General features: G+C 47.5%; 34 non-coding genes and 25 pseudogenes across 34 annotated transcripts; all 59 read right to left on the minus strand.

Moving 5' to 3' along the window:
• Positions 1-96: 96 nt before the first annotated feature.
• Positions 97-215, minus strand: LOC140353042 (5S ribosomal RNA; annotated as a pseudogene).
• Positions 216-371: 156 nt separating this feature from the next.
• On the minus strand, positions 372-490 carry LOC140352686 (5S ribosomal RNA). The gene has a single exon (XR_011925595.1). It is a non-coding gene; the product is annotated as a 5S ribosomal RNA (ribosomal RNA).
• Positions 491-641: 151 nt separating this feature from the next.
• Positions 642-760, minus strand: LOC140353043 (5S ribosomal RNA; annotated as a pseudogene).
• Positions 761-911: 151 nt separating this feature from the next.
• On the minus strand, positions 912-1030 carry LOC140353044 (5S ribosomal RNA; annotated as a pseudogene).
• Positions 1031-1187: 157 nt separating this feature from the next.
• Positions 1188-1306, minus strand: LOC140352687 (5S ribosomal RNA). Its single transcript, XR_011925596.1, has one exon. It is a non-coding gene; the product is annotated as a 5S ribosomal RNA (ribosomal RNA).
• A 157-nt stretch (positions 1307-1463) lies between these two features.
• Positions 1464-1582, minus strand: LOC140352878 (5S ribosomal RNA). Its single transcript, XR_011925780.1, has one exon. It is a non-coding gene; the product is annotated as a 5S ribosomal RNA (ribosomal RNA).
• Positions 1583-1733: 151 nt separating this feature from the next.
• Positions 1734-1852, minus strand: LOC140352688 (5S ribosomal RNA). The gene has a single exon (XR_011925597.1). It is a non-coding gene; the product is annotated as a 5S ribosomal RNA (ribosomal RNA).
• A 151-nt stretch (positions 1853-2003) lies between these two features.
• LOC140352689 (5S ribosomal RNA) lies at positions 2004-2122 on the minus strand. Its single transcript, XR_011925598.1, has one exon. It is a non-coding gene; the product is annotated as a 5S ribosomal RNA (ribosomal RNA).
• A 151-nt stretch (positions 2123-2273) lies between these two features.
• Positions 2274-2392, minus strand: LOC140353045 (5S ribosomal RNA; annotated as a pseudogene).
• A 151-nt stretch (positions 2393-2543) lies between these two features.
• LOC140352879 (5S ribosomal RNA) lies at positions 2544-2662 on the minus strand. The gene has a single exon (XR_011925781.1). It is a non-coding gene; the product is annotated as a 5S ribosomal RNA (ribosomal RNA).
• A 147-nt stretch (positions 2663-2809) lies between these two features.
• Positions 2810-2928, minus strand: LOC140352690 (5S ribosomal RNA). Its single transcript, XR_011925599.1, has one exon. It is a non-coding gene; the product is annotated as a 5S ribosomal RNA (ribosomal RNA).
• Positions 2929-3084: 156 nt separating this feature from the next.
• LOC140352691 (5S ribosomal RNA) lies at positions 3085-3203 on the minus strand. The gene has a single exon (XR_011925600.1). It is a non-coding gene; the product is annotated as a 5S ribosomal RNA (ribosomal RNA).
• A 151-nt stretch (positions 3204-3354) lies between these two features.
• LOC140352692 (5S ribosomal RNA) lies at positions 3355-3473 on the minus strand. The gene has a single exon (XR_011925601.1). It is a non-coding gene; the product is annotated as a 5S ribosomal RNA (ribosomal RNA).
• A 151-nt stretch (positions 3474-3624) lies between these two features.
• On the minus strand, positions 3625-3743 carry LOC140353048 (5S ribosomal RNA; annotated as a pseudogene).
• Positions 3744-3899: 156 nt separating this feature from the next.
• On the minus strand, positions 3900-4018 carry LOC140352880 (5S ribosomal RNA). Its single transcript, XR_011925782.1, has one exon. It is a non-coding gene; the product is annotated as a 5S ribosomal RNA (ribosomal RNA).
• A 151-nt stretch (positions 4019-4169) lies between these two features.
• On the minus strand, positions 4170-4288 carry LOC140352693 (5S ribosomal RNA). The gene has a single exon (XR_011925602.1). It is a non-coding gene; the product is annotated as a 5S ribosomal RNA (ribosomal RNA).
• A 151-nt stretch (positions 4289-4439) lies between these two features.
• Positions 4440-4558, minus strand: LOC140352694 (5S ribosomal RNA). The gene has a single exon (XR_011925603.1). It is a non-coding gene; the product is annotated as a 5S ribosomal RNA (ribosomal RNA).
• Positions 4559-4709: 151 nt separating this feature from the next.
• Positions 4710-4828, minus strand: LOC140353049 (5S ribosomal RNA; annotated as a pseudogene).
• A 150-nt stretch (positions 4829-4978) lies between these two features.
• On the minus strand, positions 4979-5097 carry LOC140352882 (5S ribosomal RNA). Its single transcript, XR_011925784.1, has one exon. It is a non-coding gene; the product is annotated as a 5S ribosomal RNA (ribosomal RNA).
• Positions 5098-5244: 147 nt separating this feature from the next.
• On the minus strand, positions 5245-5363 carry LOC140352695 (5S ribosomal RNA). The gene has a single exon (XR_011925604.1). It is a non-coding gene; the product is annotated as a 5S ribosomal RNA (ribosomal RNA).
• Positions 5364-5519: 156 nt separating this feature from the next.
• Positions 5520-5638, minus strand: LOC140352697 (5S ribosomal RNA). The gene has a single exon (XR_011925606.1). It is a non-coding gene; the product is annotated as a 5S ribosomal RNA (ribosomal RNA).
• Positions 5639-5789: 151 nt separating this feature from the next.
• Positions 5790-5908, minus strand: LOC140352698 (5S ribosomal RNA). Its single transcript, XR_011925607.1, has one exon. It is a non-coding gene; the product is annotated as a 5S ribosomal RNA (ribosomal RNA).
• Positions 5909-6059: 151 nt separating this feature from the next.
• Positions 6060-6178, minus strand: LOC140353050 (5S ribosomal RNA; annotated as a pseudogene).
• Positions 6179-6335: 157 nt separating this feature from the next.
• LOC140352699 (5S ribosomal RNA) lies at positions 6336-6454 on the minus strand. Its single transcript, XR_011925608.1, has one exon. It is a non-coding gene; the product is annotated as a 5S ribosomal RNA (ribosomal RNA).
• Positions 6455-6605: 151 nt separating this feature from the next.
• On the minus strand, positions 6606-6724 carry LOC140353051 (5S ribosomal RNA; annotated as a pseudogene).
• Positions 6725-6875: 151 nt separating this feature from the next.
• On the minus strand, positions 6876-6994 carry LOC140353052 (5S ribosomal RNA; annotated as a pseudogene).
• Positions 6995-7150: 156 nt separating this feature from the next.
• Positions 7151-7269, minus strand: LOC140352701 (5S ribosomal RNA). Its single transcript, XR_011925609.1, has one exon. It is a non-coding gene; the product is annotated as a 5S ribosomal RNA (ribosomal RNA).
• A 157-nt stretch (positions 7270-7426) lies between these two features.
• On the minus strand, positions 7427-7545 carry LOC140352702 (5S ribosomal RNA). The gene has a single exon (XR_011925610.1). It is a non-coding gene; the product is annotated as a 5S ribosomal RNA (ribosomal RNA).
• Positions 7546-7696: 151 nt separating this feature from the next.
• On the minus strand, positions 7697-7815 carry LOC140352439 (5S ribosomal RNA; annotated as a pseudogene).
• A 151-nt stretch (positions 7816-7966) lies between these two features.
• On the minus strand, positions 7967-8085 carry LOC140352440 (5S ribosomal RNA; annotated as a pseudogene).
• A 157-nt stretch (positions 8086-8242) lies between these two features.
• Positions 8243-8361, minus strand: LOC140352703 (5S ribosomal RNA). The gene has a single exon (XR_011925611.1). It is a non-coding gene; the product is annotated as a 5S ribosomal RNA (ribosomal RNA).
• A 156-nt stretch (positions 8362-8517) lies between these two features.
• Positions 8518-8636, minus strand: LOC140352441 (5S ribosomal RNA; annotated as a pseudogene).
• A 151-nt stretch (positions 8637-8787) lies between these two features.
• Positions 8788-8906, minus strand: LOC140352442 (5S ribosomal RNA; annotated as a pseudogene).
• Positions 8907-9057: 151 nt separating this feature from the next.
• Positions 9058-9176, minus strand: LOC140352704 (5S ribosomal RNA). Its single transcript, XR_011925612.1, has one exon. It is a non-coding gene; the product is annotated as a 5S ribosomal RNA (ribosomal RNA).
• A 152-nt stretch (positions 9177-9328) lies between these two features.
• LOC140352443 (5S ribosomal RNA) lies at positions 9329-9447 on the minus strand (annotated as a pseudogene).
• A 157-nt stretch (positions 9448-9604) lies between these two features.
• On the minus strand, positions 9605-9723 carry LOC140352532 (5S ribosomal RNA; annotated as a pseudogene).
• A 157-nt stretch (positions 9724-9880) lies between these two features.
• On the minus strand, positions 9881-9999 carry LOC140352705 (5S ribosomal RNA). Its single transcript, XR_011925613.1, has one exon. It is a non-coding gene; the product is annotated as a 5S ribosomal RNA (ribosomal RNA).
• A 156-nt stretch (positions 10000-10155) lies between these two features.
• LOC140352445 (5S ribosomal RNA) lies at positions 10156-10274 on the minus strand (annotated as a pseudogene).
• A 151-nt stretch (positions 10275-10425) lies between these two features.
• LOC140352446 (5S ribosomal RNA) lies at positions 10426-10544 on the minus strand (annotated as a pseudogene).
• Positions 10545-10701: 157 nt separating this feature from the next.
• LOC140352706 (5S ribosomal RNA) lies at positions 10702-10820 on the minus strand. Its single transcript, XR_011925614.1, has one exon. It is a non-coding gene; the product is annotated as a 5S ribosomal RNA (ribosomal RNA).
• Positions 10821-10971: 151 nt separating this feature from the next.
• Positions 10972-11090, minus strand: LOC140352707 (5S ribosomal RNA). Its single transcript, XR_011925615.1, has one exon. It is a non-coding gene; the product is annotated as a 5S ribosomal RNA (ribosomal RNA).
• A 152-nt stretch (positions 11091-11242) lies between these two features.
• LOC140352447 (5S ribosomal RNA) lies at positions 11243-11361 on the minus strand (annotated as a pseudogene).
• Positions 11362-11518: 157 nt separating this feature from the next.
• Positions 11519-11637, minus strand: LOC140352709 (5S ribosomal RNA). Its single transcript, XR_011925617.1, has one exon. It is a non-coding gene; the product is annotated as a 5S ribosomal RNA (ribosomal RNA).
• A 6203-nt stretch (positions 11638-17840) lies between these two features.
• On the minus strand, positions 17841-17959 carry LOC140352531 (5S ribosomal RNA; annotated as a pseudogene).
• A 157-nt stretch (positions 17960-18116) lies between these two features.
• LOC140352710 (5S ribosomal RNA) lies at positions 18117-18235 on the minus strand. The gene has a single exon (XR_011925618.1). It is a non-coding gene; the product is annotated as a 5S ribosomal RNA (ribosomal RNA).
• Positions 18236-18396: 161 nt separating this feature from the next.
• Positions 18397-18515, minus strand: LOC140352448 (5S ribosomal RNA; annotated as a pseudogene).
• Positions 18516-18673: 158 nt separating this feature from the next.
• LOC140352449 (5S ribosomal RNA) lies at positions 18674-18792 on the minus strand (annotated as a pseudogene).
• A 157-nt stretch (positions 18793-18949) lies between these two features.
• LOC140352711 (5S ribosomal RNA) lies at positions 18950-19068 on the minus strand. Its single transcript, XR_011925619.1, has one exon. It is a non-coding gene; the product is annotated as a 5S ribosomal RNA (ribosomal RNA).
• Positions 19069-19219: 151 nt separating this feature from the next.
• Positions 19220-19338, minus strand: LOC140352450 (5S ribosomal RNA; annotated as a pseudogene).
• Positions 19339-19489: 151 nt separating this feature from the next.
• On the minus strand, positions 19490-19608 carry LOC140352451 (5S ribosomal RNA; annotated as a pseudogene).
• Positions 19609-19765: 157 nt separating this feature from the next.
• On the minus strand, positions 19766-19884 carry LOC140352712 (5S ribosomal RNA). The gene has a single exon (XR_011925620.1). It is a non-coding gene; the product is annotated as a 5S ribosomal RNA (ribosomal RNA).
• Positions 19885-20041: 157 nt separating this feature from the next.
• LOC140352452 (5S ribosomal RNA) lies at positions 20042-20160 on the minus strand (annotated as a pseudogene).
• Positions 20161-20311: 151 nt separating this feature from the next.
• On the minus strand, positions 20312-20430 carry LOC140352883 (5S ribosomal RNA). Its single transcript, XR_011925785.1, has one exon. It is a non-coding gene; the product is annotated as a 5S ribosomal RNA (ribosomal RNA).
• Positions 20431-20581: 151 nt separating this feature from the next.
• On the minus strand, positions 20582-20700 carry LOC140352713 (5S ribosomal RNA). Its single transcript, XR_011925621.1, has one exon. It is a non-coding gene; the product is annotated as a 5S ribosomal RNA (ribosomal RNA).
• A 151-nt stretch (positions 20701-20851) lies between these two features.
• On the minus strand, positions 20852-20970 carry LOC140352714 (5S ribosomal RNA). The gene has a single exon (XR_011925622.1). It is a non-coding gene; the product is annotated as a 5S ribosomal RNA (ribosomal RNA).
• Positions 20971-21121: 151 nt separating this feature from the next.
• LOC140352715 (5S ribosomal RNA) lies at positions 21122-21240 on the minus strand. Its single transcript, XR_011925623.1, has one exon. It is a non-coding gene; the product is annotated as a 5S ribosomal RNA (ribosomal RNA).
• Positions 21241-21392: 152 nt separating this feature from the next.
• Positions 21393-21511, minus strand: LOC140352716 (5S ribosomal RNA). Its single transcript, XR_011925624.1, has one exon. It is a non-coding gene; the product is annotated as a 5S ribosomal RNA (ribosomal RNA).
• Positions 21512-21662: 151 nt separating this feature from the next.
• LOC140352717 (5S ribosomal RNA) lies at positions 21663-21781 on the minus strand. The gene has a single exon (XR_011925625.1). It is a non-coding gene; the product is annotated as a 5S ribosomal RNA (ribosomal RNA).
• Positions 21782-21938: 157 nt separating this feature from the next.
• LOC140352453 (5S ribosomal RNA) lies at positions 21939-22057 on the minus strand (annotated as a pseudogene).
• Between the last annotated feature and the right edge of the window lie 7 nt (positions 22058-22064).

Here is a 22064-nt window from a genome sequence, read left to right on the forward strand (position 1 = left end):
GAGTACCTTCACGCCACTTGCTCGGTCAAAATTGGGATATCTCAATGAAAAACTTCTTTTTTTTTTTTTTTTTTGACAGGTGAAAAAGTGTGAAAATGCTCACAGCACCTGGTATTCCCAGGCGGTCTCCCATCCAAGTACCAACCAGGCCCAACCCTGCTTGGCTTCCGAGATCAGACGAGATGGGGCTGGTCCAGGGTGGTATGGCCATGAGCGAAATGTTCCAGGTCAAAACGGCCTTTTTTATATCAAACACTGTCTTTTCGTGAAGAGTACCTTCACGCCACTTGCTAGGTCAAAATTGGGATATCTCAATGAAAAACTTCTTTTTTTTTTTTTTTTTTTTTTTGACAGGTGAAAAAGTGTGAAAATGCTCACAGCACCTGGTATTCCCAGGCGGTCTCCCATCCAAGTACTAACCAGGCCCAACCCTGCTTGGCTTCCGAGATCAGACGAGATCGGGCTGGTCCAGGGTGGTATGGCCGTGAGCGAAATGTTCCAGGTCAAAACGGCCTTTTTTATATCAAACACTGTCTTTTCGTGAAGAGTACCTTCACGACACTTGCTCGGTCAAAATTGGGATATCTCAATGAAAAACTTCTTTTTTTTTTTTTTTTTTGACAGGTGAAAAAGTGTGAAAATGCTCACAGCACCTGGTATTCCCAGGCGGTCTCCCATCCAAGTACCAACCAGGCCCAACCCTGCTTGGCTTCCGAGATCAGACGAGATGGGGCTGGTCCAGGGTGGTATGGCCATGAGCGAAATGTTCCAGGTCAAAACGGCCTTTTTTATATCAAACACTGTCTTTTCGTGAAGAGTACCTTCACGCCACTTGCTCGGTCAAAATTGGGATATCTCAATGAAAAACTTCTTTTTTTTTTTTTTTTTTGACAGGTGAAAAAGTGTGAAAATGCTCACAGCACCTGGTATTCCCAGGCGGTCTCCCATCCAAGTACCAACCAGGCCCAACCCTGCTTGGCTTCCGAGATCAGACGAGATGGGGCTGGTCCAGGGTGGTATGGCCATGAGCGAAATGTTCCAGGTCAAAACGGCCTTTTTTATATCAAACACTGTCTTTTCGTGAAGAGTACCTTCACGCCACTTGCTCGGTCAAAAGTGGGATATCTCAATGAAAAACTTCTTTTTTTTTTTTTTTTTTTTTTTTGACAGGTGAAAAAGTGTGAAAATGCTCACAGCACCTGGTATTCCCAGGCGGTCTCCCATCCAAGTACTAACCAGGCCCAACCCTGCTTGGCTTCCGAGATCAGACGAGATCGGGCTGGTCCAGGGTGGTATGGCCGTGAGCGAAATGTTCCAGGTCAAAACGGCCTTTTTTATATCAAACACTGTCTTTTTGTGAAGAGTACCTTCACGCCACTTGCTAGGTCAAAATTGGGATATCTCAATGAAAAACTTCTTTTTTTTTTTTTTTTTTTTTTTTGACAGGTGAAAAAGTGTGAAAATGCTCACAGCACCTGGTATTCCCAGGCGGTCTCCCATCCAAGTACCAACCAGGCCCAACCCTGCTTGGCTTCCGAGATCAGACGAGATCGGGCTGGTCCAGGGTGGTATGGCCGTGAGCGAAATGTTCCAGGTCAAAACGGCCTTTTTTATATCAAACACTGTCTTTTCGTGAAGAGTACCTTCACGCCACTTGCTCGGTCAAAAGTGGGATATCTCAATGAAAAACTTCTTTTTTTTTTTTTTTTTTGACAGGTGAAAAAGTGTGAAAATGCTCACAGCACCTGGTATTCCCAGGCGGTCTCCCATCCAAGTACTAACCAGGCCCAACCCTGCTTGGCTTCCGAGATCAGACGAGATCGGGCTGGTCCAGGGTGGTATGGCCGTGAGCGAAATGTTCCAGGTCAAAACGGCCTTTTTTATATCAAACACTGTCTTTTCGTGAAGAGTACCTTCACGCCACTTGCTCGGTCAAAATTGGGATATCTCAATGAAAAACTTCTTTTTTTTTTTTTTTTTTGACAGGTGAAAAAGTGTGAAAATGCTCACAGCACCTGGTATTCCCAGGCGGTCTCCCATCCAAGTACTAACCAGGCCCAACCCTGCTTGGCTTCCGAGATCAGACGAGATCGGGCTGGTCCAGGGTGGTATGGCCGTGAGCGAAATGTTCCAGGTCAAAACGGCCTTTTTTATATCAAACACTGTCTTTTCGTGAAGAGTACCTTCACGACACTTGCTCGGTCAAAATTGGGATATCTCAATGAAAAACTTCTTTTTTTTTTTTTTTTTTGACAGGTGAAAAAGTGTGAAAATGCTCACAGCACCTGGTATTCCCAGGCGGTCTCCCATCCAAGTACCAACCAGGCCCAACCCTGCTTGGCTTCCGAGATCAGACGAGATGGGGCTGGTCCAGGGTGGTATGGCCATGAGCGAAATGTTCCAGGTCAAAACGGCCTTTTTTATATCAAACACTGTCTTTTCGTGAAGAGTACCTTCACGCCACTTGCTCGGTCAAAATTGGGATATCTCAATGAAAAACTTCTTTTTTTTTTTTTTTTTTGACAGGTGAAAAAGTGTGAAAATGCTCACAGCACCTGGTATTCCCAGGCGGTCTCCCATCCAAGTACCAACCAGGCCCAACCCTGCTTGGCTTCCGAGATCAGACGAGATCGGGCTGGTCCAGGGTGGTATGGCCGTGAGCGAAATGTTCCAGGTCAAAACGGCCTTTTTTATATCAAACACTGTCTTTTCGTGAAGAGTACCTTCACGCCACTTGCTCGGTCAAAAGTGGGATATCTCAATGAAAAACTTCTTTTTTTTTTTTTTGACAGGTGAAAAAGTGTGAAAATGCTCACAGCACCTGGTATTCCCAGGCGGTCTCCCATCCAAGTACTAACCAGGCCCAACCCTGCTTGGCTTCCGAGATCAGACGAGATCGGGCTGGTCCAGGGTGGTATGGCCGTGAGCGAAATGTTCCAGGTCAAAACGGCCTTTTTTATATCAAACACTGTCTTTTCGTGAAGAGTACCTTCACGCCACTTGCTCGGTCAAAAGTGGGATATCTCAATGAAAAACTTCTTTTTTTTTTTTTTTTTTTTTTTGACAGGTGAAAAAGTGTGAAAATGCTCACAGCACCTGGTATTCCCAGGCGGTCTCCCATCCAAGTACTAACCAGGCCCAACCCTGCTTGGCTTCCGAGATCAGACGAGATCGGGCTGGTCCAGGGTGGTATGGCCGTGAGCGAAATGTTCCAGGTCAAAACGGCCTTTTTTATATCAAACACTGTCTTTTCGTGAAGAGTACCTTCACGCCACTTGCTCGGTCAAAATTGGGATATCTCAATGAAAAACTTCTTTTTTTTTTTTTTTTTTGACAGGTGAAAAAGTGTGAAAATGCTCACAGCACCTGGTATTCCCAGGCGGTCTCCCATCCAAGTACTAACCAGGCCCAACCCTGCTTGGCTTCCGAGATCAGACGAGATCGGGCTGGTCCAGGGTGGTATGGCCGTGAGCGAAATGTTCCAGGTCAAAACGGCCTTTTTTATATCAAACACTGTCTTTTCGTGAAGAGTACCTTCACGCCACTTGCTCGGTCAAAATTGGGATATCTCAATGAAAAACTTCTTTTTTTTTTTTTTTTTTGACAGGTGAAAAAGTGTGAAAATGCTCACAGCACCTGGTATTCCCAGGCGGTCTCCCATCCAAGTACCAACCAGGCCCAACCCTGCTTGGCTTCCGAGATCAGACGAGATGGGGCTGGTCCAGGGTGGTATGGCCATGAGCGAAATGTTCCAGGTCAAAACGGCCTTTTTTATATCAAACACTGTCTTTTCGTGAAGAGTACCTTCACGCCACTTGCTAGGTCAAAATTGGGATATCTCAATGAAAAACTTCTTTTTTTTTTTTTTTTTTTTTTTGACAGGTGAAAAAGTGTGAAAATGCTCACAGCACCTGGTATTCCCAGGCGGTCTCCCATCCAAGTACCAACCAGGCCCAACCCTGCTTGGCTTCCGAGATCAGACGAGATCGGGCTGGTCCAGGGTGGTATGGCCGTGAGCGAAATGTTCCAGGTCAAAACGGCCTTTTTTATATCAAACACTGTCTTTTCGTGAAGAGTACCTTCACGCCACTTGCTCGGTCAAAAGTGGGATATCTCAATGAAAAACTTCTTTTTTTTTTTTTTTTTTGACAGGTGAAAAAGTGTGAAAATGCTCACAGCACCTGGTATTCCCAGGCGGTCTCCCATCCAAGTACTAACCAGGCCCAACCCTGCTTGGCTTCCGAGATCAGACGAGATCGGGCTGGTCCAGGGTGGTATGGCCGTGAGCGAAATGTTCCAGGTCAAAACGGCCTTTTTTATATCAAACACTGTCTTTTCGTGAAGAGTACCTTCACGCCACTTGCTCGGTCAAAATTGGGATATCTCAATGAAAAACTTCTTTTTTTTTTTTTTTTTTGACAGGTGAAAAAGTGTGAAAATGCTCACAGCACCTGGTATTCCCAGGCGGTCTCCCATCCAAGTACTAACCAGGCCCAACCCTGCTTGGCTTCCGAGATCAGACGAGATCGGGCTGGTCCAGGGTGGTATGGCCGTGAGCGAAATGTTCCAGGTCAAAACGGCCTTTTTTATATCAAACACTGTCTTTTCGTGAAGAGTACCTTCACGACACTTGCTCGGTCAAAATTGGGATATCTCAATGAAAAACTTCTTTTTTTTTTTTTTTTTTGACAGGTGAAAAAGTGTGAAAATGCTCACAGCACCTGGTATTCCCAGGCGGTCTCCCATCCAAGTACCAACCAGGCCCAACCCTGCTTGGCTTCCGAGATCAGACGAGATGGGGCTGGTCCAGGGTGGTATGGCCATGAGCGAAATGTTCCAGGTCAAAACGGCCTTTTTTATATCAAACACTGTCTTTTCGTGAAGAGTACCTTCACGCCACTTGCTCGGTCAAAATTGGGATATCTCAATGAAAAACTTCTTTTTTTTTTTTTTTTTGACAGGTGAAAAAGTGTGAAAATGCTCACAGCACCTGGTATTCCCAGGCGGTCTCCCATCCAAGTACCAACCAGGCCCAACCCTGCTTGGCTTCCGAGATCAGACGAGATCGGGCTGGTCCAGGGTGGTATGGCCGTGAGCGAAATGTTCCAGGTCAAAACGGCCTTTTTTATATCAAACACTGTCTTTTCGTGAAGAGTACCTTCACGCCACTTGCTCGGTCAAAAGTGGGATATCTCAATGAAAAACTTCTTTTTTTTTTTTTTGACAGGTGAAAAAGTGTGAAAATGCTCACAGCACCTGGTATTCCCAGGCGGTCTCCCATCCAAGTACTAACCAGGCCCAACCCTGCTTGGCTTCCGAGATCAGACGAGATCGGGCTGGTCCAGGGTGGTATGGCCGTGAGCGAAATGTTCCAGGTCAAAACGGCCTTTTTTATATCAAACACTGTCTTTTCGTGAAGAGTACCTTCACGCCACTTGCTCGGTCAAAAGTGGGATATCTCAATGAAAAACTTCTTTTTTTTTTTTTTTTTTTTTTTGACAGGTGAAAAAGTGTGAAAATGCTCACAGCACCTGGTATTCCCAGGCGGTCTCCCATCCAAGTACTAACCAGGCCCAACCCTGCTTGGCTTCCGAGATCAGACGAGATCGGGCTGGTCCAGGGTGGTATGGCCGTGAGCGAAATGTTCCAGGTCAAAACGGCCTTTTTTATATCAAACACTGTCTTTTCGTGAAGAGTACCTTCACGCCACTTGCTCGGTCAAAATTGGGATATCTCAATGAAAAACTTCTTTTTTTTTTTTTTTTTTGACAGGTGAAAAAGTGTGAAAATGCTCACAGCACCTGGTATTCCCAGGCGGTCTCCCATCCAAGTACTAACCAGGCCCAACCCTGCTTGGCTTCCGAGATCAGACGAGATCGGGCTGGTCCAGGGTGGTATGGCCGTGAGCGAAATGTTCCAGGTCAAAACGGCCTTTTTTATATCAAACACTGTCTTTTCGTGAAGAGTACCTTCACGCCACTTGCTCGGTCAAAATTGGGATATCTCAATGAAAAACTTCTTTTTTTTTTTTTTTTTTGACAGGTGAAAAAGTGTGAAAATGCTCACAGCACCTGGTATTCCCAGGCGGTCTCCCATCCAAGTACCAACCAGGCCCAACCCTGCTTGGCTTCCGAGATCAGACGAGATGGGGCTGGTCCAGGGTGGTATGGCCATGAGCGAAATGTTCCAGGTCAAAACGGCCTTTTTTATATCAAACACTGTCTTTTCGTGAAGAGTACCTTCACGCCACTTGCTAGGTCAAAATTGGGATATCTCAATGAAAAACTTCTTTTTTTTTTTTTTTTTTTTTTTTGACAGGTGAAAAAGTGTGAAAATGCTCACAGCACCTGGTATTCCCAGGCGGTCTCCCATCCAAGTACTAACCAGGCCCAACCCTGCTTGGCTTCCGAGATCAGACGAGATCGGGCTGGTCCAGGGTGGTATGGCCGTGAGCGAAATGTTCCAGGTCAAAACGGCCTTTTTTATATCAAACACTGTCTTTTCGTGAAGAGTACCTTCACGACACTTGCTCGGTCAAAATTGGGATATCTCAATGAAAAACTTCTTTTTTTTTTTTTTTTTTGACAGGTGAAAAAGTGTGAAAATGCTCACAGCACCTGGTATTCCCAGGCGGTCTCCCATCCAAGTACCAACCAGGCCCAACCCTGCTTGGCTTCCGAGATCAGACGAGATGGGGCTGGTCCAGGGTGGTATGGCCATGAGCGAAATGTTCCAGGTCAAAACGGCCTTTTTTATATCAAACACTGTCTTTTCGTGAAGAGTACCTTCACGCCACTTGCTCGGTCAAAATTGGGATATCTCAATGAAAAACTTCTTTTTTTTTTTTTTTTTTGACAGGTGAAAAAGTGTGAAAATGCTCACAGCACCTGGTATTCCCAGGCGGTCTCCCATCCAAGTACCAACCAGGCCCAACCCTGCTTGGCTTCCGAGATCAGACGAGATGGGGCTGGTCCAGGGTGGTATGGCCATGAGCGAAATGTTCCAGGTCAAAACGGCCTTTTTTATATCAAACACTGTCTTTTCGTGAAGAGTACCTTCACGCCACTTGCTCGGTCAAAAGTGGGATATCTCAATGAAAAACTTCTTTTTTTTTTTTTTTTTTTTTTTGACAGGTGAAAAAGTGTGAAAATGCTCACAGCACCTGGTATTCCCAGGCGGTCTCCCATCCAAGTACTAACCAGGCCCAACCCTGCTTGGCTTCCGAGATCAGACGAGATCGGGCTGGTCCAGGGTGGTATGGCCGTGAGCGAAATGTTCCAGGTCAAAACGGCCTTTTTTATATCAAACACTGTCTTTTTGTGAAGAGTACCTTCACGCCACTTGCTAGGTCAAAATTGGGATATCTCAATGAAAAACTTCTTTTTTTTTTTTTTTTTTTTTTTTGACAGGTGAAAAAGTGTGAAAATGCTCACAGCACCTGGTATTCCCAGGCGGTCTCCCATCCAAGTACTAACCAGGCCCAACCCTGCTTGGCTTCCGAGATCAGACGAGATCGGGCTGGTCCAGGGTGGTATGGCCGTGAGCGAAATGTTCCAGGTCAAAACGGCCTTTTTTATATCAAACACTGTCTTTTTGTGAAGAGTACCTTCACGCCACTTGCTCGGTCAAAATTGGGATATCTCAATGAAAAACTTCTTTTTTTTTTTTTTTTTTGACAGGTGAAAAAGTGTGAAAATGCTCACAGCACCTGGTATTCCCAGGCGGTCTCCCATCCAAGTACCAACCAGGCCCAACCCTGCTTGGCTTCCGAGATCAGACGAGATGGGGCTGGTCCAGGGTGGTATGGCCATGAGCGAAATGTTCCAGGTCAAAACGGCCTTTTTTATATCAAACACTGTCTTTTCGTGAAGAGTACCTTCACGCCACTTGCTCGGTCAAAATTGGGATATCTCAATGAAAAACTTCTTTTTTTTTTTTTTTTTTGACAGGTGAAAAAGTGTGAAAATGCTCACAGCACCTGGTATTCCCAGGCGGTCTCCCATCCAAGTACCAACCAGGCCCAACCCTGCTTGGCTTCCGAGATCAGACGAGATGGGGCTGGTCCAGGGTGGTATGGCCATGAGCGAAATGTTCCAGGTCAAAACGGCCTTTTTTATATCAAACACTGTCTTTTCGTGAAGAGTACCTTCACGCCACTTGCTCGGTCAAAAGTGGGATATCTCAATGAAAAACTTCTTTTTTTTTTTTTTTTTTTTTTTTGACAGGTGAAAAAGTGTGAAAATGCTCACAGCACCTGGTATTCCCAGGCGGTCTCCCATCCAAGTACTAACCAGGCCCAACCCTGCTTGGCTTCCGAGATCAGACGAGATCGGGCTGGTCCAGGGTGGTATGGCCGTGAGCGAAATGTTCCAGGTCAAAACGGCCTTTTTTATATCAAACACTGTCTTTTTGTGAAGAGTACCTTCACGCCACTTGCTAGGTCAAAATTGGGATATCTCAATGAAAAACTTCTTTTTTTTTTTTTTTTTTTTTTTGACAGGTGAAAAAGTGTGAAAATGCTCACAGCACCTGGTATTCCCAGGCGGTCTCCCATCCAAGTACCAACCAGGCCCAACCCTGCTTGGCTTCCGAGATCAGACGAGATGGGGCTGGTCCAGGGTGGTATGGCCATGAGCGAAATGTTCCAGGTCAAAACGGCCTTTTTTATATCAAACACTGTCTTTTCGTGAAGAGTACCTTCACGCCACTTGCTCGGTCAAAATTGGGATATCTCAATGAAAAACTTCTTTTTTTTTTTTTTTTTTGACAGGTGAAAAAGTGTGAAAATGCTCACAGCACCTGGTATTCCCAGGCGGTCTCCCATCCAAGTACCAACCAGGCCCAACCCTGCTTGGCTTCCGAGATCAGACGAGATGGGGCTGGTCCAGGGTGGTATGGCCATGAGCGAAATGTTCCAGGTCAAAACGGCCTTTTTTATATCAAACACTGTCTTTTCGTGAAGAGTACCTTCACGCCACTTGCTCGGTCAAAATTGGGATATCTCAATGAAAAACTTCTTTTTTTTTTTTTTTTTTGACAGGTGAAAAAGTGTGAAAATGCTCACAGCACCTGGTATTCCCAGGCGGTCTCCCATCCAAGTACTAACCAGGCCCAACCCTGCTTGGCTTCCGAGATCAGACGAGATCGGGCTGGTCCAGGGTGGTATGGCCGTGAGCGAAATGTTCCAGGTCAAAACGGCCTTTTTTATATCAAACACTGTCTTTTCGTGAAGAGTACCTTCACGCCACTTGCTCGGTCAAAATTGGGATATCTCAATGAAAAACTTCTTTTTTTTTTTTTTTTTTTGACAGGTGAAAAAGTGTGAAAATGCTCACAGCACCTGGTATTCCCAGGCGGTCTCCCATCCAAGTACCAACCAGGCCCAACCCTGCTTGGCTTCCGAGATCAGACGAGATGGGGCTGGTCCAGGGTGGTATGGCCATGAGCGAAATGTTCCAGGTCAAAACGGCCTTTTTTATATCAAACACTGTCTTTTCGTGAAGAGTACCTTCACGCCACTTGCTCGGTCAAAAGTGGGATATCTCAATGAAAAACTTCTTTTTTTTTTTTTTTTTTTTTTTTGACAGGTGAAAAAGTGTGAAAATGCTCACAGCACCTGGTATTCCCAGGCGGTCTCCCATCCAAGTACCAACCAGGCCCAACTCTGCTTGGCTTCCGAGATCAGACGAGATGGGGCTGGTCCAGGGTGGTATGGCCATGAGCGAAATGTTCCAGGTCAAAACGGCCTTTTTTATATCAAACACTGTCTTTTCGTGAAGAGTACCTTCACGCCACTTGCTCGGTCAAAAGTGGGATATCTCAATGAAAAACTTCTTTTTTTTTTTTTTTTTTTTTTTTGACAGGTGAAAAAGTGTGAAAATGCTCACAGCACCTGGTATTCCCAGGCGGTCTCCCATCCAAGTACTAACCAGGCCCAACCCTGCTTGGCTTCCGAGATCAGACGAGATCGGGCTGGTCCAGGGTGGTATGGCCGTGAGCGAAATGTTCCAGGTCAAAACGGCCTTTTTTATATCAAACACTGTCTTTTCGTGAAGAGTACCTTCACGCCACTTGCTCGGTCAAAATTGGGATATCTCAATGAAAAAGTTCTTTTTTTTTTTTTTTTTTTTTTTGACAGGTGAAAAAGTGTGAAAATGCTCACAGCACCTGGTATTCCCAGGCGGTCTCCCATCCAAGTACCAACCAGGCCCAACCCTGCTTGGCTTCCGAGATCAGACGAGATGGGGCTGGTCCAGGGTGGTATGGCCATGAGCGAAATGTTCCAGGTCAAAACGGCCTTTTTTATATCAAACACTGTCTTTTCGTGAAGAGTACCTTCACGCCACTTGCTCGGTCAAAAGTGGGATATCTCAATGAAAAACTTCTTTTTTTTTTTTTTTTTTGACAGGTGAAAAAGTGTGAAAATGCTCACAGCACCTGGTATTCCCAGGCGGTCTCCCATCCAAGTACCAACCAGGCCCAACCCTGCTTGGCTTCCGAGATCAGACGAGATGGGGCTGGTCCAGGGTGGTATGGCCATGAGCGAAATGTTCCAGGTCAAAACGGCCTTTTTTATATCAAACACTGTCTTTTCGTGAAGAGTACCTTCACGCCACTTGCTCGGTCAAAAGTGGGATATCTCAATGAAAAACTTCTTTTTTTTTTTTTTTTTTTTTTTTGACAGGTGAAAAAGTGTGAAAATGCTCACAGCACCTGGTATTCCCAGGCGGTCTCCCATCCAAGTACTAACCAGGCCCAACCCTGCTTGGCTTCCGAGATCAGACGAGATCGGGCTGGTCCAGGGTGGTATGGCCGTGAGCGAAATGTTCCAGGTCAAAACGGCCTTTTTTATATCAAACACTGTCTTTTCGTGAAGAGTACCTTCACGCCACTTGCTCGGTCAAAATTGGGATATCTCAATGAAAAACTTCTTTTTTTTTTTTTTTTTTGACAGGTGAAAAAGTGTGAAAATGCTCACAGCACCTGGTATTCCCAGGCGGTCTCCCATCCAAGTACTAACCAGGCCCAACCCTGCTTGGCTTCCGAGATCAGACGAGATCGGGCTGGTCCAGGGTGGTATGGCCGTGAGCGAAATGTTCCAGGTCAAAACGGCCTTTTTTATATCAAACACTGTCTTTTCGTGAAGAGTACCTTCACGCCACTTGCTCGGTCAAAATTGGGATATCTCAATGAAAAACTTCTTTTTTTTTTTTTTTTTTTGACAGGTGAAAAAGTGTGAAAATGCTCACAGCACCTGGTATTCCCAGGCGGTCTCCCATCCAAGTACCAACCAGGCCCAACCCTGCTTGGCTTCCGAGATCAGACGAGATGGGGCTGGTCCAGGGTGGTATGGCCATGAGCGAAATGTTCCAGGTCAAAACGGCCTTTTTTATATCAAACACTGTCTTTTCGTGAAGAGTACCTTCACGCCACTTGCTCGGTCAAAAGTGGGATATCTCAATGAAAAACTTCTTTTTTTTTTTTTTTTTTTTTTTTGACAGGTGAAAAAGTGTGAAAATGCTCACAGCACCTGGTATTCCCAGGCGGTCTCCCATCCAAGTACTAACCAGGCCCAACCCTGCTTGGCTTCCGAGATCAGACGAGATCGGGCTGGTCCAGGGTGGTATGGCCGTGAGCGAAATGTTCCAGGTCAAAACGGCCTTTTTTATATCAAACACTGTCTTTTCGTGAAGAGTACCTTCACGCCACTTGCTCGGTCAAAATTGGGATATCTCAATGAAAAAGTTCTTTTTTTTTTTTTTTTTTTTTTTTGACAGGTGAAAAAGTGTGAAAATGCTCACAGCACCTGGTATTCCCAGGCGGTCTCCCATCCAAGTACCAACCAGGCCCAACCCTGCTTGGCTTCCGAGATCAGACGAGATGGGGCTGGTCTTTTTTTTTTTTTTTTATCTTTTATTATCAAAAACATCTTAAAACAAGTATTTACATATATTTACATGAATGTACAGACATACATGACACACAAGGGCAAGGGAATGGGATACACAAGGGCAAGGGGAGACGAGACAAAAAATTACAGAAAATCAAACACACAATCATTCTCGAAACATTCTTCAGTGATGGGGGGTGATGCCGTGGTTGGGGGGGGTGATGCCGGGGTCAGAAGAGGATGTCCAGGTTTCCAGAGGGTGTGAGGTGGATCAGGGTGTTGTGGGGGACGAGGTGGGTGATGAACCGGTGCTCTGCTGCCATGTGGAGGTGTCGGAGGTGTGCGGCCAAGAGTCCTTTGAAGATGGGCCAGGGTGCTGCTGTTTTATTGTCACGGAGATGGATGTTCCTGTTGAGATATAATGTGTACCGGGCTATGGAGAGGGTTAGTCGGGCGAGATGGGTGTTGGCTCCAGAGCGACTCTGTCCGGGACCAAAGAGGAGGAGCCAGGGCTCCTGGTCGTCCCCTCCTAGGGCCGCCGGCGGTGGGAGCCTCCAGGACAGCCTCCGAGCGAGGAGGTCCTGCAGTCGGGACCAGAACGGGCGGACGGCCGGGCAGGTGTACAGCATGTGCTCCAGGGTCTCGGGGGGTCCGTGGCACACGGGGCAGTCCGCAGCGTAGCTGTCGGGAAGAAATGCGTGCAGTGCTGCGGATGTAAAGACGATCCTGTGTCTAAATCTGAAGTCAAAATGACCTACGTTATGTGGGGTGTACCAATTAAAGATGTTGGCCCAGATGGTTGCGATGGTGCGTGCGGGGAATGTTAATGACCATTTGTGTTCCGAGGCGGGACGCCCGAGCACTCCCGGCAACAACAACTGATACAGGATGCGGGTGGGTAGGTCTGTGAAAATCCTAAACCTCCCCGTGCTAACAAATACATTAAAATTCAACTTACCTGTCGTGCTCCCCATTTGGCCCAAAGTGCTTCCCCAATGCCTGACCAGATTCCTGTTAAAAATACTTACCATACCACTAATATACTTTCTCCTAAACACTTTACCTGCTAACCTAAAACACTTCCCTATGTAATCTACACTAAAATTACCTTTCACGTCAAATACCTTACCTACATATTCCAGCCCAGCCTCCTCCATCGCCCCACTGATCATGCACTCGCGCTTCCCGGGGGGAGCGGAGAGCAAGTCAGGGTTATGACGGAGGGGCATGTGCGCGAGACCCTCACCGCTGTCTGGAACCGCCACAGTCAGGGGCCTGAAAGTCCTCCACGCCTCCAAGAGTTCCCTCTCGAAGGGGGGGAGGCCCTCCAGGACCGAAACAGGGGGCAACAAACACAAATTATAAACACCAAACTTACCTAGACTATTAACAAACTCACCTATATAATCCTTCCATGGAGCATCTACCTCAACGTCTAGAAATTTCCGAATTGTTTTCAGCCTGAAGGCCTTCTTCCTTAACTCTAAATCTGCTAACTTTAAACCTCCCTGATCGTACTCACCTATCATAACCTTATGTGCAATAAAGCCCCTCTCACGATTCCACAAAAAGTGGTTTATCACTAACCTTAATTTGTTAGCATAGACCCCCGGCAGGCCGTACACGGAGAGTGCATGGTTCAACATGGACATGCACAAAGAATTTACAACTAAGACTTTACCTTTTAATGTCAGATTACGACGTCTCCAAAAATTCAAGCGCGCTGTAATTTTCTCGCACAAAGGCGACCAAAGTGCAGTACGACACGCCTCCTCGTCTCTGCCCAGGGGGACGCCGAGGACCTTGTAGGAGTCCCCCGCCTCCCGGAGCTGGACAGGGAGAGGAACAGGCGTGACGCTGCCGCAAAATTTAACCGTGGTTTTATCGAAATTGATTTTGGCCCCTGAAGCGAGGCCGTAAACATTGAGCACGTGGAGAGAGGCGTTCAGGCTCTCCACGTCTCGGAGGATCAGATTCGTGTCATCTGCGTACTGAAAAATTTTGACTTCCCTACCCGCAGGCGTGGTCAGTCCCCTCACCGCCGCGTCCGCCCTCAACATGGCCGCCAAAGGCTCAGCGGCGATGCTGTAGAGGAGCGACGAGAGGGGACAGCCCTGCCTGACTGATCTTTTTAAGGGGAAAGAGTCAGTTAGAAACCCGTTGACTTTGACCTTACTGACCGCAAAGGAATAGATGAGCTGTAGCCAATTAACAAACCGTTCGCCGAAACCTAACTTACCTAATACAGTCCAGAGGAACGAATGCTCAACTCTGTCGAACGCCTTGTTAAAGTCTACACTAACGTGAATACCACCGGTCGCGTGCATCTGCCGAAGGAGATATCTCAGAGACAAAACTGTGTCTGAGATGTCCCTCCCGGGGACGCTGTAGGCCTGCGAGGGGTGTATGACGGATCCAATCACACGCTTTAACCTACCTGCTAATACCTTTGCTAAAATTTTATAGTCTACGTTCAAAAGGCTAATGGGCCTGTAGTTGGCGAGGCTGCTCCTGTCGCCCTTCTTAAAAAGCAGAGTGACGACACTCATCGCAAAACCATCGCCAACTCTACTCTCACTCTCAAAATCCTGATATAATAGGAGTAGGATCGGAGCTAACCTGGAAGCGAAACGCTTGAAAAACTCACAGGTTAGTCCGTCCTCTCCGGGGCTTTTCCCTGTATTTAAACTCTTGACTGCAGCCTCTATCTCCATGAGAGACAGAGGCGCGTCGCACAGCTCCCTATCCTCCCTGCTCAGTGTGCGCTCCAGAGCACCTACAGCCTGGTCTAAAGCCTGCTCTGCCACTCCGTCTGAACTAAAAAGCCTACTATAGAAATCCTGCGCTGTCTCTAAAACCTCACTTACCTCGGAAACAATCTTACCTGTCTTATCTATCAACTTATCTATGTGCATCTTTCCCTGTGTAACCTTCTCACAGCCGAAGAAGAACGCTGTCGAGCGTTCTCCTTCGACTGTGTGTCTGGCTTTTGCCCTCAAAATTGCACCCTGACACCTACTTACCTCCAGCTGCTCCAGCTCAGCGCGCACCACCAGGTACTCTGGATCCACAGGGCCAGTGGTGGAAGCTGCGCCCTGGTCCAGGACCTGCAGGCGCTGGCGGAGAGCGGTCTCCCTCCTGGTCGACAGCCACGCCTTGTGTTTGCTGTAATTGACACAGAGCTTTTTAATGCGTGTTTTTGCCGTCGGCCACCAATCGACCACGCTGTCGATCAGCTCCAGCTCCATGTCAAATACATCAAACAAAAAGTCCATTTTCCTACAAAAAGTTTCATCACCGAGGATGGAGCTGTTTAGGACCCACAGTCCTCCATTCCTCGGTGATGAAACTAACCCAAAATAAATATCTAAAGTGGAGTGATCACTCAAGCCTGACCACTTGTAGGAAGCACCACTGACTCTCTGTGCCAGGTCTGAGGAGGCAAAACAGAGGTCAATGCGGGACTGCTTCAGGACGCCCTGGACGACCTGCCGCCTGGAGAAATCCTTCAGGAAGGGGTGGACGAACCGCCACACCTCCGTCAGGTTCCTGCTGGCGGCTTCTTCCAACAGGGCTGTCCTGGCAGTGCTGTTTTTAAAAGAGTTGTTAATGCCGATGTCTGTCTTGCAAAGTGTTGTATTAAAGTCACCGATTATGATTGTATTGTCGTTCGCAAAGCGAAATATTTTTTTGAAGAATTGCCTCCTCAGACCATCATCGTTCGGGGCGTAGATGTTAATTAGTCTGAACTTCACTGTGTCCGTGAAGTCCAGGACCAGGAAGGAGCCCTCTGGGTCGGCGTGTACCAGGGTGGGTTGGCCTAAGACACCAGGCCTCACCACCGTGGCCACACCGCGCGAGCACGCCGTGCCCAGGGCCCAAAATACAGAGCCTACTCCCATGCTCCGCACTTGTTGCGCGTGGCTGACATCCCAGTGCGTTTCTTGGATGCAGAGCACGTCCCACTTGGAAAAGTGTAACGCGCTCTGCATCCGCACTGGGCTCCGCAGGCCGCCTGCGTTCCAAGAGGACAAGGAGAACGCCATTAAGAGGAGACCTTGGAGGATGTAACCCATCTTTTATTTAGACTTCTTTTTGGCGCCCGTCGCATCCGACTGCCACACTCTTTTTCTGACTTCACGGGTGGAGAAATCCATGAAGTCATCATTAAAAACAGTCTCGAGCTCACCTCGTGGGGCAGAGCTGCGTGTGGAGGATGGTGGGTTGATGGAGCTTTCTGCTGGCGCTTTTGAAGTGGTTGGAACGGAGGAGGCAGAGCCGCTCTCAGCAGCAGCGCCCTCTCCGTCTCCTGCCACCTGCTTCCTGCGTCTTGCCCCTTTCTTATCCTTCTTCTCCACCTGTCCCCTCTTACCACCGTCCGACTGGAGCTTGGGATCATCACCCAGCCCTGTGGTGATGTCCCCCCCTTTGGAGGTAAGATGCGGGGCCTGTCCCGCACCCATCCTCCTCCCGGGTTCAGCCTCTTCCTCCACGGGCTTAGGAGTTGGACCCTCACGAGTCCCCTCCCTCTGGTCAGGAGGAGCAGTTTGTCCTGCTCCCACCTTCCCAGACGCCAGCGCTGAGCCGAGCACCATCTCCAGTGCGACGGGCGCCTCCTCGTCTGAGGAGTCAGAGGAGCAAGAGGAGCCAGACACCTCTGGCTCCCCTGACTCCTCCACAGCCTCCTCCTCCAAAAACTCCTCTACTTCGGAGAGAGCAGTTGCGGGCACGTTCTGGGCCACGTCACTGCTCTCTCCTCCAATGGCGTCCTCCCTGTCCTCCCCTCTGTCCTCCCCTCTGTCCTCCTCTCTGTCACCCGCACCACACGGACATAAGTGGCGGAACATGCGGCACTCTCTGCACTTCGGGGCCCGCTGCGCGACGCACTCGCGCGCGTAATGCCCCTGGCTCCCGCAGTTGCGGCACAGAAAGTCAGGGCACTCCCTCAGAATATGGCCAGGCTGGAGACACCCCCTACACACCCGCACCTGCCTGTCGTGTATTACCCTGAAGTACTCGGGGCCCCCCGCGGTGTCAAACCTGACAGAATACGGTAAGGACTGCACCGTGTCCGTGAACCTTACCCGTACAAACCTGGTGCCGTCCGCCACGTTCGTCCCCGGCCACATTCTCCTCCTCACCTCGGAGACCGCAGAGACCCCCCAGGCGTAGAGCTTGGCCAGGATCTCCTCGTCCTCGATATAAGCCGGCAGCCCCATGAAGGACACGACCAGCTCATCCACCGAGATGTCACGGGCGTGAACCCTGACTCCTCCAATGCAGTACCCGTCCAGGAGCCGCTCCTTCGCTTTGGTGGTACTGACGGTTACTTCATATTTGTCCTTCGAGATGAGTCTGCACGCTACTATGGAGCCGCACACCTCCTGAGTCGATTTCAAAAAAGCTAGTGGCGTGATTTGTGCTCCCTCCGTCAACTCCAACACCACAGTGAGTTCTTTCATAAATTTCATTCTTCTTTCTTCGTTCTTTCTATTATTTACAGATTCTTTCAAACTTTGTCTTGCCTTTGTCGTGTCCATTCCAGTGTCCGATGCCGTGTTGTCCGTCCTTTGAGCCATGCTCACAAAAAACAAAAAATCCACCTCCCAGTAAGTTTACTGGGAGGGGAACAAACAAAAGAACTGAAAAAAGTAAATGAAAATGACCAAAATAACGATTAAAAACTCAAAAAAAACTCCCAAACCTCCAGCTCCAGACCATGCAGCACACCACAAATTGCACGCACCTGCACTGATTGCAAAGGGGCGGGTCCAGGGTGGTATGGCCGTGAGCGAAATGTTCCAGGTCAAAACGGCCTTTTTTATATCAAACACTGTCTTTTCGTGAAGAGTACCTTCACGCCACTTGCTCGGTCAAAAGTGGGATATCTCAATGAAAAACTTCTTTTTTTTTTTTTTTTTTTTTTTTGACAGGTGAAAAAGTGTGAAAATGCTCACAGCACCTGGTATTCCCAGGCGGTCTTCCATCCAAGTACCAACCAGGCCCAACCCTGCTTGGCTTCCGAGATCAGACGAGATGGGGCTGGTCCAGGGTGGTATGGCCATGAGCGAAATGTTCCAGGTCAAAACGGCCTTTTTTATATCAAACACTGTCTTTTCGTGAAGAGTACCTTCACGCCACTTGCTCGGTCAAAAGTGGGATATCTCAATGAAAAACTTCTTTTTTTTTTTTTTTTTTTTTTTTGACAGGTGAAAAAGTGTGAAAATGCTCACAGCACCTGGTATTCCCAGGCGGTCTCCCATCCAAGTACTAACCAGGCCCAACCCTGCTTGGCTTCCGAGATCAGACGAGATCGGGCTGGTCCAGGGTGGTATGGCCGTGAGCGAAATGTTCCAGGTCAAAACTCGTATAAACGGCCTTTTTTATATCAAACACTGTCTTTTCGTGAAGAGTACCTTCACGCCACTTGCTCGGTCAAAATTGGGATATCTCAATGAAAAACTTCTTTTTTTTTTTTTTTTTTGACAGGTGAAAAAGTGTGAAAATGCTCACAGCACCTGGTATTCCCAGGCGGTCTCCCATCCAAGTACCAACCAGGCCCAACCCTGCTTGGCTTCCGAGATCAGACGAGATGGGGCTGGTCCAGGGTGGTATGGCCATGAGCGAAATGTTCCAGGTCAAAACGGCCTTTTTTATATCAAACACTGTCTTTTCGTGAAGAGTACCTTCACGCCACTTGCTCGGTCAAAATTGGGATATCTCAATGAAAAACTTCTTTTTTTTTTTTTTTTTTTTTTTTTGACAGGTGAAAAAGTGTGAAAATGCTCACAGCACCTGGTATTCCCAGGCGGTCTCCCATCCAAGTACCAACCAGGCCCAACCCTGCTTGGCTTCCGAGATCAGACGAGATGGGGCTGGTCCAGGGTGGTATGGCCATGAGCGAAATGTTCCAGGTCAAAACGGCCTTTTTTATATCAAACACTGTCTTTTCGTGAAGAGTACCTTCACGCCACTTGCTCGGTCAAAAGTGGGATATCTCAATGAAAAACTTCTTTTTTTTTTTTTTTTTTTTTTTTGACAGGTGAAAAAGTGTGAAAATGCTCACAGCACCTGGTATTCCCAGGCGGTCTCCCATCCAAGTACTAACCAGGCCCAACCCTGCTTGGCTTCCGAGATCAGACGAGATCGGGCTGGTCCAGGGTGGTATGGCCGTGAGCGAAATGTTCCAGGTCAAAACGGCCTTTTTTATATCAAACACTGTCTTTTCGTGAAGAGTACCTTCACGACACTTGCTCGGTCAAAATTGGGATATCTCAATGAAAAACTTCTTTTTTTTTTTTTTTTTTGACAGGTGAAAAAGTGTGAAAATGCTCACAGCACCTGGTATTCCCAGGCGGTCTCCCATCCAAGTACCAACCAGGCCCAACCCTGCTTGGCTTCCGAGATCAGACGAGATGGGGCTGGTCCAGGGTGGTATGGCCATGAGCGAAATGTTCCAGGTCAAAACGGCCTTTTTTATATCAAACACTGTCTTTTCGTGAAGAGTACCTTCACGCCACTTGCTCGGTCAAAATTGGGATATCTCAATGAAAAACTTCTTTTTTTTTTTTTTTTTTGACAGGTGAAAAAGTGTGAAAATGCTCACAGCACCTGGTATTCCCAGGCGGTCTCCCATCCAAGTACCAACCAGGCCCAACCCTGCTTGGCTTCCGAGATCAGACGAGATGGGGCTGGTCCAGGGTGGTATGGCCATGAGCGAAATGTTCCAGGTCAAAACGGCCTTTTTTATATCAAACACTGTCTTTTCGTGAAGAGTACCTTCACGCCACTTGCTCGGTCAAAAGTGGGATATCTCAATGAAAAACTTCTTTTTTTTTTTTTTTTTTTTTTTTGACAGGTGAAAAAGTGTGAAAATGCTCACAGCACCTGGTATTCCCAGGCGGTCTCCCATCCAAGTACTAACCAGGCCCAACCCTGCTTGGCTTCCGAGATCAGACGAGATCGGGCTGGTCCAGGGTGGTATGGCCGTGAGCGAAATGTTCCAGGTCAAAACGGCCTTTTTTATATCAAACACTGTCTTTTTGTGAAGAGTACCTTCACGCCACTTGCTAGGTCAAAATTGGGATATCTCAATGAAAAAGTTCTTTTTTTTTTTTTTTTTTTTTTTTGACAGGTGAAAAAGTGTGAAAATGCTCACAGCACCTGGTATTCCCAGGCGGTCTCCCATCCAAGTACCAACCAGGCCCAACCCTGCTTGGCTTCCGAGATCAGACGAGATGGGGCTGGTCCAGGGTGGTATGGCCATGAGCGAAATGTTCCAGGTCAAAACGGCCTTTTTTATATCAAACACTGTCTTTTCGTGAAGAGTACCTTCACGCCACTTGCTCGGTCAAAAGTGGGATATCTCAATGAAAAACTTCTTTTTTTTTTTTTTTTTTGACAGGTGAAAAAGTGTGAAAATGCTCACAGCACCTGGTATTCCCAGGCGGTCTCCCATCCAAGTACCAACCAGGCCCAACCCTGCTTGGCTTCCGAGATCAGACGAGATCGGGCTGGTCCAGGGTGGTATGGCCGTGAGCGAAATGTTCCAGGTCAAAACGGCCTTTTTTATATCAAACACTGTCTTTTCGTGAAGAGTACCTTCACGCCACTTGCTCGGTCAAAATTGGGATATCTCAATGAAAAACTTCTTTTTTTTTTTTTTTTTTGACAGGTGAAAAAGTGTGAAAATGCTCACAGCACCTGGTATTCCCAGGCGGTCTCCCATCCAAGTACTAACCAGGCCCAACCCTGCTTGGCTTCCGAGATCAGACGAGATCGGGCTGGTCCAGGGTGGTATGGCCGTGAGCGAAATGTTCCAGGTCAAAACGGCCTTTTTTATATCAAACACTGTCTTTTCGTGAAGAGTACCTTCACGCCACTTGCTCGGTCAAAATTGGGATATCTCAATGAAAAACTTCTTTTTTTTTTTTTTTTTTGACAGGTGAAAAAGTGTGAAAATGCTCACAGCACCTGGTATTCCCAGGCGGTCTCCCATCCAAGTACTAACCAGGCCCAACCCTGCTTGGCTTCCGAGATCAGACGAGATCGGGCTGGTCCAGGGTGGTATGGCCGTGAGCGAAATGTTCCAGGTCAAAACGGCCTTTTTTATATCAAACACTGTCTTTTCGTGAAGAGTACCTTCACGCCACTTGCTCGGTCAAAATTGGGATATCTCAATGAAAAACTTCTTTTTTTTTTTTTTTTTTGACAGGTGAAAAAGTGTGAAAATGCTCACAGCACCTGGTATTCCCAGGCGGTCTCCCATCCAAGTACTAACCAGGCCCAACCCTGCTTGGCTTCCGAGATCAGACGAGATCGGGCTGGTCCAGGGTGGTATGGCCGTGAGCGAAATGTTCCAGGTCAAAACGGCCTTTTTTATATCAAACACTGTCTTTTCGTGAAGAGTACCTTCACGCCACTTGCTCGGTCAAAATTGGGATATCTCAATGAAAAACTTCTTTTTTTTTTTTTTTTTTTGACAGGTGAAAAAGTGTGAAAATGCTCACAGCACCTGGTATTCCCAGGCGGTCTCCCATCCAAGTACTAACCAGGCCCAACCCTGCTTGGCTTCCGAGATCAGACGAGATCGGGCTGGTCCAGGGTGGTATGGCCGTGAGCGAAATGTTCCAGGTCAAAACGGCCTTTTTTATATCAAACACTGTCTTTTCGTGAAGAGTACCTTCACGCCACTTGCTCGGTCAAAATTGGGATATCTCAATGAAAAACTTCTTTTTTTTTTTTTTTTTTGACAGGTGAAAAAGTGTGAAAATGCTCACAGCACCTGGTATTCCCAGGCGGTCTCCCATCCAAGTACTAACCAGGCCCAACCCTGCTTGGCTTCCGAGATCAGACGAGATCGGGCTGGTCCAGGGTGGTATGGCCGTGAGCGAAATGTTCCAGGTCAAAACGGCCTTTTTTATATCAAACACTGTCTTTTTGTGAAGAGTACCTTCACGCCACTTGCTAGGTCAAAATTGGGATATCTCAATGAAAAACTTCTTTTTTTTTTTTTTTTTTTTTTTTGACAGGTGAAAAAGTGTGAAAATGCTCACAGCACCTGGTATTCCCAGGCGGTCTCCCATCCAAGTACCAACCAGGCCCAACCCTGCTTGGCTTCCGAGATCAGACGAGATGGGGCTGGTCCAGGGTGGTATGGCCATGAGCGAAATGT

This window comes from Eucyclogobius newberryi, unplaced genomic scaffold, assembly GCF_026437365.1.
Source record: "Eucyclogobius newberryi isolate DKJ021-1_F unplaced genomic scaffold, fEucNew1.0.hap1 SCAF_86, whole genome shotgun sequence".
In the NCBI taxonomy this organism is placed as follows: Eukaryota; Metazoa; Chordata; class Actinopteri; order Gobiiformes; family Gobiidae; genus Eucyclogobius; species Eucyclogobius newberryi.